The 20306-nt window shown below is 36.9% G+C and overlaps 1 long non-coding RNA gene across 1 annotated transcript; it reads left to right on the forward strand.

Annotated features, from left to right (window-relative positions):
• The first annotated feature begins 12491 nt into the window (after positions 1–12491).
• LOC132168410 (uncharacterized) lies at positions 12492–13644 on the forward strand. The gene is made up of 3 exons (XR_009438866.1): positions 12492–12553; positions 12951–13004; positions 13440–13644. It is a non-coding gene; the product is annotated as an uncharacterized LOC132168410 (long non-coding RNA).
• The last annotated feature ends 6662 nt before the right edge of the window (positions 13645–20306 follow it).

Consider the following 20306-nt stretch of genomic DNA (forward strand, 5'->3'; position numbering starts at 1 on the left):
ACCGGCGTCTCTCTCTCTGACTCTCCAATTCTTGTAATATGTGAAGCTGTGAAGGAAAGGGGTTAGGCCAAGAGGACGAAGTGATGAAGTGGTGGTATTTTGTTTGGGGATGGGGCGCCTGTTTTTTGGGAGGCTATTTTTTTGCCTTTTTTTTGGCTATTTTTTGGGGATTGGGGGCCTATTTTTTGGGCTATTTTTATGCATATTTTTTTGGGCTATTTTTTGGGGATGTGGCGCCTATTTTGGGGGAGGGGGACCAGTTTTTTTCTTTTGGGGGGGGGACCGTATAATTTTTTTTTTTTCTGCCTTTTTTTTTTTTTTAAGGAAATTGGGGACCATGGCCCCAAATGGCCCCCCCCCTCCTCCGTCTCTGATCATGGCATACACCCCAGCCATAGCTTCAGCTGTAGCCGGATCAAGGAGCTGTTTGATTGTGATACTCTGTGCTGCATATATTTTGCCCATTGAGTCTCTAGCTATAATCCCCAATCCAACACATCCTTTGTTTTTGGAGACTGCTGCGTCCCAGTTCACCTTCAATATATGCCGAGTAGGTGGCTGCCATTTAGCACTTGATAACTCCAGCTGAACCGGCGCATTTTCATTTGTTCCATCCGCCTTTTTATTTGCATTCCTATATTCCTCCAAAGAAATGCCTACATTCCGGACCAACTGGTTTGGGGGGGTAAAAATCCCTCCATGTATCACCGTGTTTCTTCTGAACCAAATCTGCCTGGAAATGACAGCAAACATTTCTAACTCCTCCAGTTCGCATCTCCCCATCATTGATTCAAATACCTTATAAAAAGAAACCTCTTCACACACCCTTTTTTGAAACTTGGTTATGCTACCACCCCAGACATCATGGGCAGTGGGACAACTCCATAGTATGTGTTCCGTCGTCTCTTCATATCGTTCACATAAGGGACATAAACTTGTGTTGATCACTCCCCTTTTAAACAAATTAGCCCTTGTAGGGAGGATATTATGGCAAGCTCTCCAAGTGAACATTTTAACAGCATTTGGAACTCTTAAATTCCAGCACGCTTTCCACACCAGACTATTTGTGTTTGGTCCAGACCCTCCACCCATTTCCATAGTCTGAAACTCCACCTCCATGTGATATGCACTCCGAACAGAGAATTCACCATTAGAAGTACATCTCCAAATCATGTGATCTTTTGGACAAAGTGGGCTTAGTGGAATATTTTTTATTAAATCTGCCTCCTCCTTAATAAAAATGCTGTCTACAAGAGGGCCATTCCATGCTTTCAAGTCTCGGTCAATAAGCTCCACTACTCTTGCTTGGGCCGGCAACACCCGAACTGGAGTTTGTATGGAGAACGTTATTGGTTGCGGAATCCATCTATCCCCCCATATTCTTACGTCTCTACCATCCCATATTCGCCAAATAAGCCCCCGACTAAGAACTGATTATGCCGATAAGATACTTCTCCATGCAAAGGAAGGTCTTTTCCCCATATTTGCCTCCAAAATCGAAACATTGGGGTGGTACTTGGCTTTGAAAATTTTTGCTACCAGAGATTCTGGGTTTTGTAACATTCGCCAAAGCTGTTTTGCTAAAAGTGCCTTGTTAAAAGTCACCAAATCCCAGAAACCCAATCCTCCATTCGCTTTTGCTTTTCTCATCCGTTCCCAGCTCATCCAATGAGTCTTGGAAGTGTTCTCCTTATGCCCCCACCAAAACTTTTGCATCATCCCATTAATCTCTTTGCATAACACCCCCGGAAGTTTGAAGACGCTCATGCAATAAGTGGGTATGGCTTGGGCCACCGCCTTCAATAAAACTTCTTTTCCAGCCTGTGATAGGAATTTTACCTTCCAATTATGAATGCAGTTCCACACCCTATCTTTTATGCTTTTGAAAGCTTGCACCCTCGACTTTCCTACCAAAGTGGGTAGCCCCAAATATTTATCATAGCTATTTGATGCTGGGAGACCCGACAATTGGGAGATCTCGGCCCTTCTTTCGGTAGGAGTGTTGCGGCTAAAAAATATAGAGGTCTTCTCCTTATTTAATTTTTGGCCTGAAGCAAGTTCATCCTTTTCCAGTATTTTTGTGAGTCGTCTCCATTCCACCATGTTTGCTTTACAAAATAGGAGACTGTCATCTGCGAAAAAAAGATGACTGATACGCGGCCCATTTTTTGATGTTGGAACACCCGTGATTATCCCTCTAGTTTCAGCTCTTCTCAGCATTGCACTTAAAGCCTCTGCACAAATAAGAAACAGATATGGTGATAATGGATCACCTTGTCTTAAACCCCGAGATGGAACAATGTGTCCCATTGGTGATCCATTAATCATCACAGCATAAGTGACAGAGGTGATGCATTTCATGATTAAATCAATCCACTGCTGTGAAAAGCCCATTTTTACCATGACTACCTCCAAAAAGACCCACTCCACCCGGTCATATGCCTTACTCATATCAAGCTTTATGCCCATAAAACCCACCTTACTCCACATTCTAGTATGCATTGAATGTAGAGTTTCATATGCAGCTAGAATGTTGTCAGTTATCAATCTGCCTGGGAGAAAAGCACTCTGAGTACATGAAATAACATGAGGTAGTATGGGTTTGAGCTTGTTTGCCAAGACCTTGGAAATTAATTTATACATCACATTACACAGACTAATCGGTCTATAATCCGTCATACAAACCGGATTCTTAATCTTTGGAATAAGAGCAATGTTAGTAGCATTAATACTTCCATCCAAAGAGGCACCATTTAAAAAGTTTAAAATTGCATGGCATACCTCCGGACCAACTGTGGCCCAATTTTGTTGATAGAATTCTGCGGAAAAATCATCCGGACCCGGGGCCTTCATGGGTGCCATCTGATCAAGGGCTTGCTTCACTTCAATTGCCGTAAATTCCTTTGTTAGATTTTGGTTCATAAAATCTGTCACCTTGCTCTCCAATCCGCTGGTGCAGTCCTCTATTCGACTCGGCTTGGCTGATGTAAATAAGGCTTGGAAAAAACAGACAAAAGCATTGCCCACAGCAGCTGGCGAGTCGCACACCTGCCCATAAACATCCTTAATAGAGATCACCTGATTCCTCCTCATACGTTGTTTGGCACACGCATGGAAATATTTTGTGTTCCGGTCCCCATTTTTTAACCACTCTACCTTAGCTCTTTGCCTCCATTTAAGGTCTTCTTGTTCCAACAGCCCATGCAAATCAGCTTTAACCTCTTCTTCAGCTTGGTAATTCGGTTCTCCTGGCTGGGCTTGTAATTCTTCGAGGAGTGCAGATTTTTTCCTTATAATTTCCTCATTTGACATCACCTTCTTTTTTACCCATACCTTCAAAGAATTTTGGCAGGAAGTGAGATTATTGTTGACCCTTGTCCAAGGGTTTTCGTCTCTTTCTTTTACCTTCCAGGCCCGCTGAATTGTTTCTTTGTAGCCCTCAAGCTTAGTCCATCTTGCTTCAAACCGGAATTGCCTCTTTCTCTGTCTGCTAGAGCTGCCCATCGGATCAAAAGAAATAAAAATGGGGTTGTCGTTTGAACTTCGTCTCGCCATAACTAAAACTTCTGTCTCAGGATAAAGTGCACACCATTCCCCATTGGCGACTGCCCTGTCTAGTCTTTCTTTCGTGAAAGCCCGTCCATGCCTCCCATTGGTCCATGTAAATTTTGGACCCCGAAATCCCAAATCGCTTAAATTACAATCCGTAAGGGCCTTCTGAAAATCCTCCATGAGACTTCGAGCCCTTCTCCTCCCTCCCCACTTCTCACCAAGATGAACAATTTCATTAAAATCCCCCATGCATAGCCATGGCATTGGGGAAAGCAGTGCAATATGGCGCAACAGAGCCCATGTCTCCCTTCTTTTTGCTGCTTCGGGGTGCCCATAAAAGCCGGTGAATTTCCATTCATTCCCATCATTCGTTTTTTTTATCACCGCATTGATGTGTCGACGACTATAATTTTGTATAGTTACTTGAAACTCATCATACCAAAGAAGAGCCAACCCTCCACTACGCCCCACACTTTCAACCACAAACATTTGATCGTATCCCAATTTTATTCGTAAAAACTCAATTTTTTTATTCATCATTTTGGTTTCCATAAGAAAAACCAAACGGGGTTTCTTTTCCTTTACCATTTGGCAAAGGTCACGAACTGTCTGGGGGATCCCAAGCCCCCGACAATTCCAACATAAGGCACTCATTGATGACGGCGAGGCTGTGACCCAGCCTCCGCCATACTAGTTTCTGCAATTACATTTGATTTTCCTTTATTTCTCTGGTCTCTGCCTGCCTCTACTACCAGAGAGGAGCCTTTTCTTTTTCCTTGCTGCAGTTGATCCCCCCCGTATATGCTTGATTCTCCACTACCGTCACATGCCTTACGTCTCCACATTGGTGAATTACTCCCCTTCCCATTTTGCTGTAGGTGCCCCGTATTCCCTTTTCTGTCTCTTTGGGATACTTGGCGATTTTGGGCTGCAGGTGGCGAGACAATGTGCGTTGGGCCCCCCACATCATTTAACACCTTTGTCATATTATTCTGAAAAGGTGGGGTTTCTCCCACCCAAACTTGATCCTTTTTTTTTTTTTTTTTGACATGTCCACACAAGGGAAGGGGGAGGGGGGATTCGAACTAGTGACCTCCACTTCATGAGGTGGGGTTCACAGCCGATTGACCTACCTCTTGAGGACCACCCAAACTTGATTTGTGGTATGAACGATTGCCTCTCGGGCAAGCCCATGTGCAACACAATTCGTGTAAAACCCCGGTCCCATATTAGAAAGATGAGAAGAAGCTCATTTAGAGTTGGTGGTTTATAAAGATAGTCATGAGTGTTAAGTCCCACATTGCCTAGTTACTAGGTGAAATTGGGCTTTATAATGAATTGTAGGGAAGCTCCAAATTAACTTGTCCTTTTGGAGCAATAGCGTAGATGTGGCTAGCGCTTTTCTCTGAGTTGTTACAAGTGGTATTAGAACCACCTAGTAATGTCAAGTTATGTGGTACTGAAGCACTGCATGACGTGACCCTGATGAGGACGTCAGGAATTTAAGAGGAGGACCCCAGTCCCATATTAGGAAGATGAGAAGAAACCCACATAGAGTGGGTGGTTTATAAATATAGTCATGGGTGTCAAGTCCCACATTGCCTAGTTATTAGATGAAACTAGGCTTTATAATGAATTATAGGGAAGCTCCAAATTGACTAGTCCTTTTAGAGTAATAGCGCAAATATGGCTAGCACTTTTCCCTGACTTGTGACCACATCAGGAGCAAACCAGATTGGATATCTTCAACAAAATGCCCGAAGCTACTAAGACTCATCCCCTTCAAACAAAATCCCATGAACACCTAAATCCCTTCCCATCAATACGGGTGGAGGGAAAGAGGGTTGAGAGCTCCAAAAATTACTCATTGTAAAACTTTCATTCAGATGCCTAGGCCCACCCTTAGCCACTCATCTGGGGGCAACGTTTTTTCCTCTTACCATGTCGGCTCTCTGATTCTTTGTAATTTGTATTTTAATTTCTTTTTGTTTTTTTGTTTTTACTGTTTCAAGCTTTCTCAGATTTTAGGTCAAATGAAGTAAAGAATATGATAGAATAATTAATTTTAATAAAACACTGCATTTTACCTTTGGATTGGGAAAATGGCCCACGATGTTTTTTAAAACTTGCTGCCCCTGCCAAAAGTCGCTCCTCTCATTGTTGAAGTTTAAAGTTTTTTTGGTCCACGAGTCCCATCCGCATAGTTCTTCACACAAAATGTGGACCTGTCAAATGTCAATTCACATCAAACGGCTACAATTACTCTAATTTATTAGAAAGGATCTAGCGGCATCAGAGAGAAACATCAACATGAACTTATTGACTGAGGTACCATTTTATATTAAGTGATACGTTTTTTTTTTTTTTTTTAAGCAAAAAAAATCGTAACAAGCTTTAGGTGTCAGACTCACAACTAGGGTCGGACACTTTTTTTTTTCTTTTTTCTTTTTTTTTTAAAAAAAGCTACTCATCCACTATGTTATTTAATTAATTTTTTATATTAATTTATTATTAAATAATAAAAATTTCTATGTAAATTTTTATATTTAGATTGCTTTTTAAAATTAATTATTTATAAATATATAATTTTTGTTACGTACTCTAATTATACAAAATATATAATTGTAGGTACCTGAAATTATATAAAACTCTATTGATATCTAATCAAATTCTAAACGAACCCATGTCAAGGCATATTCAACAAATTTGTCCGTAGATACTTGCTTTAATTAATTAATTATTTATTTATTTTTATCATTACCATATTAATGATAGCTACAAAGAACATATCTACATAAAACATCAACAATCGGTTAATCATGATTTTTCAAAAACACAATTTGAAAGATATGTTGTTTTAATCCAAAATAAATTATAAGTTACATTTAGATATTTTAGAAAATAATTAAATTTTATTGAATTATTTCTTTAATATTCTTAATTAATTTTTGTTCAATTTTATTTTTTAATCTTGACCCATCTTAAGTAAAATTCTAGCTCGGTCACTGCATGCGGAGCTGCGTACGTTTTGGCCATAACTGGCTCTAGATTCATTACGTAAGTTAGGCTATGGGCAATAAGACACTTCCCAGTATGATCCCGAGTAATAACTCCCAGGCCCACCCGTCCCTTTTTCTGTACTTTATTTTTTATCTCTTGTATTTTATTTATTTTATTGGTAATTTTTAGATTGTAATTATTTTTTTATCAATGAGAATTTGTGCACCATCCAAAATTATTTTCAACATTTTTGGCTCCTCCAAAATCAAGAAGAAAGCGGTTTGATGTTCATTGTCTTTGCACTACAACCCTCTTGTTTTTCTCTCTTGTTTATCTCTCAAAAACCAAGAAAAAAAACACATAACACGCACCTTGTTTCTCTAGTGCGACGCTTGCCGCCCTTTTGGCGCAATTCATAAGGACTGTGGTATATCCTTTTATAAGAACTACAAGTCAGTGCAAAAGAGACCTATTCCTATTAGAAGTCTAAAGCCAAAAACCAAAGGGAATAGGAGAAACAATAGTTGCCACACATAACAAAAGCCAATAATAAAGGTTGCGGGACCCACAATGTTGATGGGTGAAAGTCACCCACGTCAACAATCTTTACCTTGACTTGAAACCTATCAAGTTGCAATAAAACAAATCTCCTCCAGATGCCTCCACCCAAGCCTATAAGGGCCATCACAATCCACAAGTAACACTCAAGTCCAAGCACCTCTTGAACTTAAGGATAGGACCTGGTTTAGATAGACTACCATGCTTCTCTGCCAATGGTCTTGGTCACACAGCTTTCTTTTTTGGCTTTTTCATCCTGTAGACCCATCTCTACCCTTTAGCCTTATTTCCTTTGAGCAATTATGTCGATTCCCCAGCTTTACCTTTTTGTAGTAACTCTACCTTTGTCGGCATGCCATTCTAAACAGACGATGAGTTTCCACTACCAGTTGTTAGAGAAAGGAAACCATGTCCTCAAATCCATACGTCTCCGGTACTTTTCGATCACGTTTCTCTTTGCTTCTTGTTAATGAATAAGGTTCTTCTAGGTGTTGTGAGTCTCTTGAAGATTCTTCTTCATCACATTCGTCCGTAAATGAACACTGTTCATCAAGCTCCACCTCGACGACCTGTTTCCCTTTCTAGCTCTTTATTAGTGCTTCATTCTCACCCTTTCTTAACATATAGGCCACATCAAACACCACGTCTTTATTAAAAATCTTCTTCTTTGAGACTAGATACTATAGCCTATAGCCTTTAACACTAGATTTCAAATCAAGACTATAACGCCACAAAATTCGGCTTTGACTAGTCTGGTAGGGTTACCGGTAATCATCCTAAATTTAGCTAACTTGTAGCTAACTGGGGAACCGCCCCTCTTATAGCATAATCAAAGTAAATGCATAAGAAGGTGAAGTAAATATGAGGAATCTAAAATCATCAAATAATTAAGTATAATCATCAAACAAGGACAATGAGCTACTAATCGAAACACAGATAATCTAATCAAACCTAATTACACACGATCGGTCTCTATCTTATCTCAATAACTTGGAGTGGCAATCTCATCACTATCATTTCCTTAGAAAGGGGTTTTCTACAAGATGTAATAACAGCATAAGTATAAAGAATTAGTAAGTAAACATCACAGTTGGGTATAAAATGAGCCAATTATTAATGGTGTTGTCTCTGTCAATACACCATGAAAATATTGTTTTATTTAAAGTAAAGAGGAATAATTTCAACGGCAATTGCCTAAGGGTTTTAATGTAGAAAGCTAATGCTTTAATAGGTCATAGCTATCATATATGGTCTACTCAAGATATTACCCATTTTCAGCAAGGTTGGTGGTTCCGAGGGACTTGTAATACAGTGTCGATACCCCGACCATTTACATTATTGTTTATATACTAGCAGTCCGACCGAGTCTGACCTCACACGCTACTAATAATGTACGTCCTATAGTGACCCGCCAATCATGGCTATGCCGGTCACGAAACAACCATTGGATCCAAGGCCTATATAACACATCCACACACATTTGATCATAGAATCAAGTATATATAGTAAGCCCATGGACATTATACCATACGTACTTGTGTACCATGTCATACAATGCATCTTATTAATCCAATTATTAAGACAGTTATCAAATTACGTAAAAGAGTAAATATGATCATATCATATGCCTGCTCAGTCAGCTGACATATCGCACGTTTTTAAAGAAAGCAGTCATAAGTGTTTACTTACCTTGTACACTAGCTCGAGTCCTCTGACATTCCGAATCTCAGCTATAACAAAACATAGCTAACATTATACGCAATGCTAGAGGGTTTACTAAAGACACAAAAATTCCTAACCGAATGCGTCTAGCTAAACAGTCACAAAACCCTACTTTTATTCATTTTGGGTCTTGGTCAAACGTTCTGTCCAAGGGGCGAACGTTCGGTTCGGTTACGGGGGCAAACATTATGCCAAAATAGGTAGAGAATGTTCAGGCATAGTAAAAATGCAAAGTTTGGGCTTCTATCCTCAAGTCACCATGTTAAAAACTATATCCTAGGCTCTAAACAAATTCATACAACATAGTGAAGCATGACATACAAGAAAACCAAGGAAATAAATGAGTGTTTCTAAAACATTTAAAAATCACTCTGTTCCTCTAAAGGGAAAGTGGCACACACGTCATGGCATCTTTAAAAACTTGAAGAAAGCAAGGATAATAAGAAGATAACATAAAAGCTTGGTGAAAGTGTAAGAATTACCTTGAAGGTAGCAAAAATCCCGCAAAACCTTCTTCTTCCTCTCCAAAAATTCTCCTCTCACTTTAGGGTTAGGATTTATAGTGTAAAGGGTGGCTGAGGGACGAGAGGGTGGTACTTATAAGGGTGGGGAGGCGTGCTCCCTTCTACGAAGGTGGAGAATGGGTTAAAAACGCTTTTCAAACTATCACCGAACATTCGGTACTATGGGCGAACGTTCGGTGTACTATTACACAGTGGTTCTAGGGTTGTAGATGGAACATTTGGTCAATACCCATTGAGTCAAAATTTGGTCAACGAACGTTCGTTGTGGTCCCCTGCCGAATGTTCGCACCAAGGATATGGTTGAATGTTCAGTGTGGTCCCCTGCCGAACGTTTGGCCAAAGAGTTTGAATTGGGGTTTTAGAGCTAATTTCAAGTGAGGGCTTGGTTAAGGGTTAAGACACTCCTCTGTGGATTTCAAAAAGGTTTTCTAGGCTCAATTATAATGGTTGACTTTAGATAAAAAAAAATCTTGGAAATTTGGGGCATCACAAAGACAAATACACTTTCTTGACTTTGAATCTAATTTTAACCGTTCTCCATTTTACACATGACCGTATGTCGGACAACCAAATATTCCCAACATAGAATAATCAACTGGTTTACTTGACCATACTTCCTCTGAAATCATGAAGTCAATTCTAGCAATTAGAGATCGGTTGGTGACGAAGCATGCATAATTAACTACCTCAACCCAGAAATATTTAGCCTCATACTTGCATTTTTCAACAGTGTCCTGTTTATCCTTTCGGCAACTCTGTTCTATTGTGGAGTCCCTCTAACCCTGAAGTGACGAGTAATGCCTTCTATTTTGTAGAATTTGAAGAATGCAACATCTTTGTACCCTAACCCACTGTTGGATCTCATATACCTCACTTTTCTTCCAGTCAGATTTTCCACATGTGCCTTCCATTGTTTGAAGATGATGAAAACCTTTGACTTGTGCCTTATAAAATAAACCCAAACCTTTCTTGAAAAATTATCAATAAAATTGACAAAATAATGTATACCTCCGTTTGTCAATATCGTCATTGGTCCCAAAACATCTGAGTGAACATAGTCAAGAACACATTTACTTGTATGAAACGCCGCCTTAAAGCTGACTCTTCGTTACTTTCCACACACACAATACTTGCAGAAACCCAATTTACATTTCACACCTTCTAACTCATTCTTCTTGTAAAGCTCAAACATACTATGCTTGCCCAAATGACCAAGCCACATATGTAACAAAATTGTATTGTCATTATTTGGTTTTGCAAAGGTCGACGATGCAACTCCACCTGTAATTGTGTCCCCGAGTAACTTATACAAATTTCCAATTTTTTTACTCTTACTTATCATCATAGCACCTTTAGTTTTTTCATAATTCTATCTTTGGTTGAATAACCATAGGCCAAAGAATCCAATGTGCCTAATGAGATCAATTTTTTCTTCAGATTTGTAACATATATGATATTAGTGAGTATCTTGACAATTCCATCAAACATCCTGACTTTTATGGTACTTAGTCTAGTAGCCTTACGCCTAGCATCATTGCCCATTAGCACTGTGCCCGCATTATAGGATTTAGATATGCCAAACCATTGCCTATTCGAACACATATGATATGAACAAGCAAAATCCAAAACCCCAAAGCCTATGACATAATCTGTATCTAAAGAAACTAAAAGAACATCTGCGCTAACTTCACTGTCATCAAACTCACCATCGACCACAATGACTAAATTTGTGGAACCTTTCTGATTTGTCTTATTTTCCAGGTCTTGTTTCATCAGCTTGCAAAAGTTTTTATAGTGCCCTTTCTGATGACAATAATAGCATTCCACATCTTTTGCATCTAACTGAGATTCTCCACCCTATGCCAATCGCGACATAGATCGAGACTGCTTACCCCTGTCATTCTTCTCCTTAAACTTATATCTTCCACACTTTGGCTCAAATTGTGCCATAAGCCCATCAACCTTGTAATACCCCAAAATTTACCCCCTAAAATAAAGGTGATCTCAATATCAAGGGTAAAGAGGAATTTCCATTATTCTAAGGCCTACATGGAGTTGAGTAGATGAACTTAATTTGGTAGATGATAAAAATGACTATTAATAATATAGCGAGTTAAAGAAAGAAAAGTCGCACCGTTTTGGACACCAAAGATTCAATAAGCGACCATAAATAAAACCGTTTTAAGACATTATAGAATAATGAGAAAGGAATATTTTAAAGGTGGTTTCATGATTTTTGAACATTTGTTGGAGGAGTTGTGATTTTCAGAAGGTGCAAGTGTGAAAACAAAAATTTCAGTCAAATAGAGCCACATAATTTTGAGGGACTTTTAAGGTATCAAATATTTCTGGGTTGCTGTGAATTTTTGATATGTCATGAGCCTTAGAAAAATTTCAATACAAATTTCGTGTTATTCGAAATAAAATTGAAAGAGTTATGAATTTTTTAAGCTTGATAGATCAAATTATAAAATAGTTAAAGCACTTGCGATTTAGAAAATTAATTAGATGAGTTAATAATCTCAATAGGCCACAATTTTTGTGTATGTGATAGTCAAAAGATTTAAGTTCATAAATGATTAATTATAAAGTGTTATGATTACATCTCCAGACAAAATATGAGAGAAGTTAAGACAATTCAAAATACAAGGACCAAACAGAAAAGTTGAAAAGATGTGCATAAATGGTATAGGAAATAATAAAAGAAATTGAGCTAACCTGCGATAGTGCAACACGTGCACCACAGCAGGTGCCAGGAGGCTCCCTTGCAGGGTGCCATTTTGATACCCAGCAGAAGAGTTGAGTGCATGTGGGACAAATGTCCCACATGCGGCAAACTCTGAAGGGAGCAATTGCCTCACAGCTCAAGTGAGCGTGAGATGATCAGGGAGAGACCCGAGAGAGTCGCAAAAGATGTGCATAAATGGTGTAGGAAATAATAAAAGAAATTGAGCTAACCTGCGATAGTGCAACACGTGCACCACAGCAGGTACCAGGAGGCTCCCTTGCAGGGTGCCATTTTGATACCCAGCAGGAGAGTTGAGTGCATGTGGGACAAATGTCCCACATGCGGCAAACTCTGAAGGGAGCAATTGCCTCACAGCTCAAGTGAGCGTGAGATGATCAGGGAGAGACCCGAGAGAGTCTGCGAAAGCAAAAAAAAAAAAAAGGAACGATAGAGAAACTCATAAAGTTTTGTAAGGAAATTTTAATCTCAACCTCTGTGACGAATTGATTTAGTATTTTAATTCTATATAGTCAGCCAGATTACGATCATAAATGTGTCATTGGATGTTGTTGTTTTTGTTAATAATATTGGTATTGATTTTGCTATTAACTTTGGTCACCCATTTGATGGTTTGAGTATGATGATCAATATGGAATTTGGGAGGTATTACATGGTCTTGCATGTAGGATTTTATTGATTATTAAAATTTTATGGGAGGCATATAAATCAAGTATGGTGGGGTTTGATGTCACTGTAATGTTTTTGGTCAATGATAGATGATGGTAAGATAAAGATTAGAGATAAGATCATAAGACCTGAAACTTGTAAATAGAATGATGACTAAGGACTCTTTATCTTCATTGCAGGGAATTATATGTCGGATACGGATCCCGAATAAAAGCATAAGCATGTGACGCTAGGTAAGTGGATCAAGGTTAAATAATCACAATGAAAAGAAAATAGAACATTTCTCAAAAGAATTATCTCGCTTTATAAATTAACGTATAATGGTATTCTCCTTAATGAGACATTAATTTTATTGTGTGCAGTGATGACTTATGTTTTATGAATAAAGAAAATGTATCTTTCATGAAATAAGAGCAAGTAAAAATACCTCAAAAATCCAAACACAAATTATCCATTAAACTTTTAAAATGTCAGAATATGATGTTTTTAAAGTTATACTTAATTCCTTCCATATTTTGTGTCTTATTCATGATAAATTCTCATGCAATGATTATGGAAAGTATGAAAAGATTTATACTATGATTAGCACATGTTATGATTATGAACGGAATGAGCACCAAAGGTTATATGAAATGTTACATGTGCGTTTATGATTATAAATGTTTAAGCCCAAGGCAGCATAATGTCATGACCGGTGCCGGATCGCATGGGTAGCGTGGCAACCACACCGAAGGACGGATACACAACCTGGTAGTTTTTCCCTGTAACGACAGAATGAGCCAATGGAATCCTTCGGGACAAGCCTACGTGCGCTAGAGTTGAGCCAAAGGGAAAATGTATATGACAGTTTATAAAAAGAAAAACAAAGAGAAGGAAGCCATAAGCTATTTTATTTTATAATAAAAACATCATCTATTTTATTTTATAATAAAAACATCATCAATTTTACTCATGATATTCTGTTTATGATTCTTACTATTGGGATTGCTACAAATGATATTCTGTTATGATTCTTACTTACTATTGGGATTTCTACAAAACAGGTTATGTTCAAGAACTTTGTTGGGTTTTGAATTGCCAAATTCAGTGACAAAATACATTCATCTGCAATCCAGTCAGCAGTGCATACACGAGGTGTTGTGTCAAGAGAAGACCTACAAAATGTGGTTAAGCTTAACCAATCATAATAGAAAACCTATATAATATGGTTAAGTTTAATCGAATCGGAATTCTTTAATTAGAGTTAAAATAGGATTTGATTAAATTTCGTATCCTGCACATGTATCAGTATTCAGACCATAACTTTCGGCTCAAGAATCGGATTGAGGTGAAACCAGCGGCATTGGAAACCTAACACAAAATTATACAAATCTTTGTGAAATAAGATTTTCAAAATTCGAAAGTTAGCTATGCCAAAATCGTCTCACAAGATAAGGAAGAAAATTTGGATGAATCCTATTCCAACTAGAACTAGTTTTTCTTCCCATTTCAACTAGTACTAGGTTTTCTTGTAGTCTATATATAGAGAGCTGTTATGCACAAAATTGTAAGGAATTCCACATAAGAATTCCGTGTGCTAAGAGAGCGTTTAAGATATTGAGTGTTAGGGTTAGTCTCTCTTAGAGTTAAATGTTGTGTCTTCATCACAAATCATATACAACCGAAGTCTACCGGAGTTCCGGTAAAGGAGATCAAGTAGAAGGATTGTGCCAGATGTTCTGGAAAGGGCTACTGCGGTAGAAGTCAAGTGGGTCGCTTGTCGTGTACAAGGAAGAGTAAATTGCAAAGGTTTTGTAATTCTTCTTGTATTCCTTATTCTTCTTATAGTGGATTGATTTCCTGGGTTTGGCTGCCCCGGAGAGGTTTTACATTTAGAGAGTTCTCTAAATGGTTTCCTCTTCGTAACCAAATATCTGTGTTCTTGATTTTCATTACATATCTGTATTTGGTTGATTATTGATTGTTAGGTCAGATCTTATTCCGCTTAATATTTGTGAATCACCTAGACATTTGAATAGGTGTCGTTTGGAGTCGTTTTAGATTTTTCAATTGGTATCAGAGCGGGTTCACTTTGTTTGGATTAAATTCCTGAGTGAGATCCTTGACTCCTTTGCTATGAATACTCCTCAATCCCTTAGCATGGATTCTGATGAGGAGATTGACCTTCAGATGGCCTATAACAAGCTCTTTAAGAAATTTGTTAAATTAACTCATCATCATCAAATTTCCTTTAAAAAGCTTAATGATGTTGAGCATGAGAAAGAGTCTTTGGTTATTAATTTGTCTAAATCACATGCCTTAATTGACTCTTTGAAATCTGAAAATACTATGCTTATTGATAAATTGGGTGCCTCTACTTCACATGCTTCTAATTCTGAAAGAAAAACTTTGTTTGTTAAGCATGTGAAAGTTGAAGAAGTCAAAGCCAATATAGCTTGCTTGGATAAGGGCAAAACTTCTTGTATGAATACTTGTGTGAAGCCCGAATTCAAGGCTCTTTCAAGGAAACAAACTCATGCAAAGTTTGTTCCTACATGCCATCATTGTGGGATTATTGGTCATATTAGACCAAATTGTTCTAAGTTGAAATCCCAAAGACCTTGGAATAAAAAGGCTGCTCCTAAGAAAGAAAAAGGTGGTGTAGAGTCATGTTTGTCTAGATCTAAGTATATGTATATCCCTCCTCATATGAGACAAGTTTCTCTGAAATTTGTCCCTACCTACCATCATTGTAGAAAAGTTGGTCATATTCGACCTAACTGTTTTAAGTTGAGACCTCGTGAGCATAAGAGTGAGAATTCATATTCTAGGAAAGGTTTTGAGGGACTATGCATAATGATGAAGGGAGTGTTATCTAGGTTAGATGAGTTTGACAAGAGTCACAAATCTGTACCTAGGGTTAAGAAGGTTTGGATTAGGAAGGTTGATACCATTCACCCTTTGAGGGGGAGTGGTGGTGAACTCACCTAAAGTAAGGTGGTCCATAACATGCTTAGGATTGGTTGTCTTGCATATTTCTTCATATCCTAAAGCATGTAGCATTCATTGCATTGCGTTGCATTTATTTTTTTTTGTTTTTGTTTGTTTTTTTTTTTAATTTCAGTTTTGCATATATATGCATTGCATTAATTTTGTGCATTTTATTTAAAAATTCAAAAATTCAAAAAGACAAAAATATAGTTTTTAGGTTGTCTCCTTATTTTTGTCATATCCACTTTGATAGTCCATAAATTTATCATGTATACTTCATGGATCCAATTCCTTATATCTCAAAATGTGCTTACTATACATAGGATGAATATTTATTAATGGACTGATTGTTTTTTTGGCCTAAGCTTATGCTTCTATGGTACATTTTACCTATGCTTGAACTCTTGTGCACATTTAAGCTTAAATTGAGTATGAATTTGGCCTTAAGGGTGAGTTATGTTAGGCAACCATATGAAGAAGATTGACTAGTTGTGTCTATCAAATTGACCAAATGCTAGTTGAACCTAGGACCTAAAAATTCCAGCATTCCTCTAATTTGGTTTAAGCACTAAATGATTAAAGACACATTCTCAAAGAAAAAAATAGTGAAACAAGAAAACATATGAACATATTCCAAAAGGAATCTATTTCACTATGTCTTATTTGTGCTCAACTTGTCCCTATAGAAATAGTTGTGACCATATTCATTGTGGAAAGAAACGGTCACTACCGGACAATGTTTGAGTATGTGCTACTACTACATGGGAAGTGTATTGGATGAGGGTGACACGGCCCTAGCAAGGTTTGACTTTTGTTTAGATATACATGTCAATCTTCCCATGAGGTAATTTAAGTTTTTGCTTGCTAGCCTATCCCATTACCGTATAAGTTCTTAAACTTACTTGATGGTTAGCTTTCACACACAACACACAAGCATGGGTCGAGTCGAACATGTTGCTTTGCTTGTGTTGAAAAAACTTTTGTTTCATATTTTTTTATTCTCATATATATTTTGGACATTTTGAGATATTACCAGATAATCATTGCTTAATACATGAGTCTTTTATGTTTTATCATGTGAGTGTATTTGATATAACAACTCTTATATTGAGAAAAAAAAAAAAAAAAATTGACTTTTTTCTTCATTTTTTTTTATGTCATTCACTAAGGGGGAGAATTGTTTTTTATCATGCTCTTGCATTTCACTCATTATACATTCATAGTTTTGATTTTGTTTATGTTTCTCTGACTTTCCTTGGGCTTATTGGTATTTTACTGCCCTTTGTCCATTCACGACAAAAAGGGGGAGAGAAAGTTTTAGACAGTGCAGATTGGGATAGATAGAACACCATAGATGATTTTGATTTTGATTTTGATATACTTTTTGCATCTATGAATGATATTTGTTTTGTGTTTTAACTGATTTGGTGAGCTATTCATGATTATATTCTATTCAAATCTGTTATATTATTGGTACATTGGGTATTTCTATTCCACATACGTTTAATATGTTTTGTGAGTGTTTCAGGAAACAGGAGTTATCTATTCAGATATAACTTGTAAATTTTGTCACAGAATTGTCAAAGGGGGAGTTTGTTGGGTTTTGAATTGCCAAATTCAGTGACAAAATACATTCATCTGCAATCCAGTCAGCAGTGCATACACGAGGTCTTGTGTCAAGAGAAGACCTACAAGATGTGGTTAAGCTTAACCAATCATAATAGAAAACCTATATAATATGGTTAAGTTTAATCAAATCGGAATTCTTTAATTAGAGTTAAAATAGGATTTGATTAAATTTCGTATCCTGCACATGTATCAGTATTCAGACCATAACTTTCGGCTCAAAAATCGGATTGAGGTGAAACCAGCGGCATTGGAAAGCTAACACAAAATTCTACAAATCTTTGTGAAATAAGATTTTCAAAATTCGAAAGTTAGCTATGCCAAAATCGTCTCACAAGATAAGGAAGAAAATTTGGATGAATCCTATTCCAACTAGAACTAGTTTTTCTTCCCATTTCAACTAGTACTAGGTTTTCTTGTAGTCTATATATAGAGAGCTGTTATGCACGAAATTGTAAGGAATTCCACATAAGAATTCCATGTGCTAAGAGAGCGTTTAAGATATTGAGTGTTAGGGTTAGTCTCTCTTAGAGTTAAAGGTTGTGTCTTCATCACAAATCATATACAACCGGAGTCTACCGGAGTTCCGGTAAAGGAGATCAAGTAGAAGGATTGTGCCAGATGTTCTGGAAAGGGCTACTGCGGTAGAAGTCAAGTGGGTCGCTTGTCGTGTACAAGGAAGAGTAAATTGCAAAGGTTTTGTAATTCTTCTTGTATTCCTTATTCTTCTTATAGTGGATTGATTTCCTGGGTTTGGCTGCCCCGGAGAGGTTTTACATTTAGAGAGTTCTCTAAATGGTTTCCTCTTCGTAACCAAATATCTGTGTTCTTGATTTTCATTACATATCTGTATTTGGTTGATTATTGATTGTTAGGTCAGATCTTATTCCGCTTACAGGCACATACTATTTAACCTTAATTTACTTACTAAGTCGTAGACTTACCCACTTTTACTTTGCATTAAGTATTAATTTACAAATTGCATTTACAAAGAGTGCAGTAACTAAGGCGCAACTTTAGGGAATACTACGACAAAGTCAAGAGGTTGGCCTCTTATGTGTAAAGCTTTCACCCATTTGATTTGTGGCTCATATTTTCAGCAAGGGTAATATGGTATGTACTATAACTTAAGAATTAAGATCTCATAGTTCTTGAGTACGTTGTAAGGAAAGAATTATTGTATGTATTGTTTTAAAGTTTTAAGGTCAAGGTTTATTTTAGTAACTTTATTGTTTATGAGTTTATCGAATGCTAGCACATTATGAGTTTGTGATTTCATAATAATGGTTGATATAGTGCTCTGGTGATTTTATGTTTCTATGGTGAACATGTGATAGAAGAATAAAATTTTTAATAAAAATATGTTACAATTGCTCCCAATCGCTCTACCTTTAGAACTTGGGGCATTTAAAACCTGATCATTGACAGGTTTCCTCCACGTCTCATGTAAAGAGAACTCATGTCACTTCTTCATACGCCAGAGTATCTTTCCCATACAACAATGTCATAACCAGTTGATCATAGGAAGGGGGAAGCGATGCCAACAGAAGTATTGCTTTATCTTTTTCTCCAATTTTCACTACAAAATTCAATAGATTTGTTAATTAGGTGCTCCAACAGATCTGTATTTTCCTCCATATGTAAACTATATAACTGCTTCTTCATGTACGACTTGTCGAATTCTTCACTACATATAGACTCTCCAATTTCTGCCAAATTGACTTTATTTTTCCTCATTAATCACATGGTGAATGACTTCATCTGACAAATTAAGACGAATCACATTGGTAGCCGCCTTCGCATCCATCTCTTTCCAAAAATACTCAGACCTAAAACCCTAATATACTCAGATTTCACTGTCATTCAATAGAGATTATTCCAAAAAATATTCAAACTATTTTTTTGCTAGGATACGATAACGGCTGGTTTCTCTATTTTTCTCTCTTCCACAATGGCACCATTTCTTTCTCTCTTGTTTATCTCTCAAAAATCAAGAAGAAAACACATAACACGCACACTGTTTCTCTAGTGCGGCGCTTGCTGCCCTTTTAGTGCAATTCATAAGGCCGGACTATGGTATGTCCTTTTATAAGAACTACAAGTCAGTGGAAAAGAGACTTATTTCTATTAGAAGTCTAAGAACTACAAGTCGGTGCAAAAGAGACTTAGAGTCTGTTTGGGATTGCGTTTGAGAAATAGAGCTTTTGGATGTAAAGCTTTTGTCTATGAGCTTTTGTCTAAAGCACTTCTACTGAAAGTTGTTTACATATTTGGTAACTACATGTCTTAAGTACTTTTTTGAATTTATTGATATTTGATAACAAAACTAAAAAGATGCTTTTAGTTGCAAAAATAACAATAAATGACATGTAATGTTATTGGTGTTTTACATTTTATTAATGTTAACGTTAAATACAAAACCATAATAATAGTATAAAAAATAAAGAAACATGAATGTGCAATAATAAACACAGTTATATCATTAAAATAAGAATATATAATATGTCAAAACATTCAATGAGATCCTTACAACATTTTAAAGAGTTTATATGATTAGAACTTAACATCATTTTCAATGAAGTTATGAATAGGCGTCACAACGATTTTCACTTATTTATTGTAAAATAAAAAAAAATTCGGCATGCTATGCACGTTGTTGGAGAAAGAAATAGAAAAAAAAAAAAATCTAAAGACAAATAATATAGTAAAAAAAAAAAAAAAAAAAAAAAAAAGGGGGTAAAATAAGTAACCAAGAAAACAAATATGTTCTAGTAACAATTAAAAATAAAAATAAAAATTGAAGGAAAAATCTGACAAACCCATGTCTAGACCACGTCTCTTTGCTGAAATTTCAAATACCAAGGAATAAAGTATTATATTGGATTATGGATAGAGCAAAAGCTGAAATTTCAAATACCAAGGAATAAAGTATTATTTTC

The sequence above is a fragment of the Corylus avellana genome, chromosome ca2 (assembly GCF_901000735.1).
Source record: "Corylus avellana chromosome ca2, CavTom2PMs-1.0".
NCBI lineage: Eukaryota > Viridiplantae > Streptophyta > Magnoliopsida > Fagales > Betulaceae > Corylus > Corylus avellana.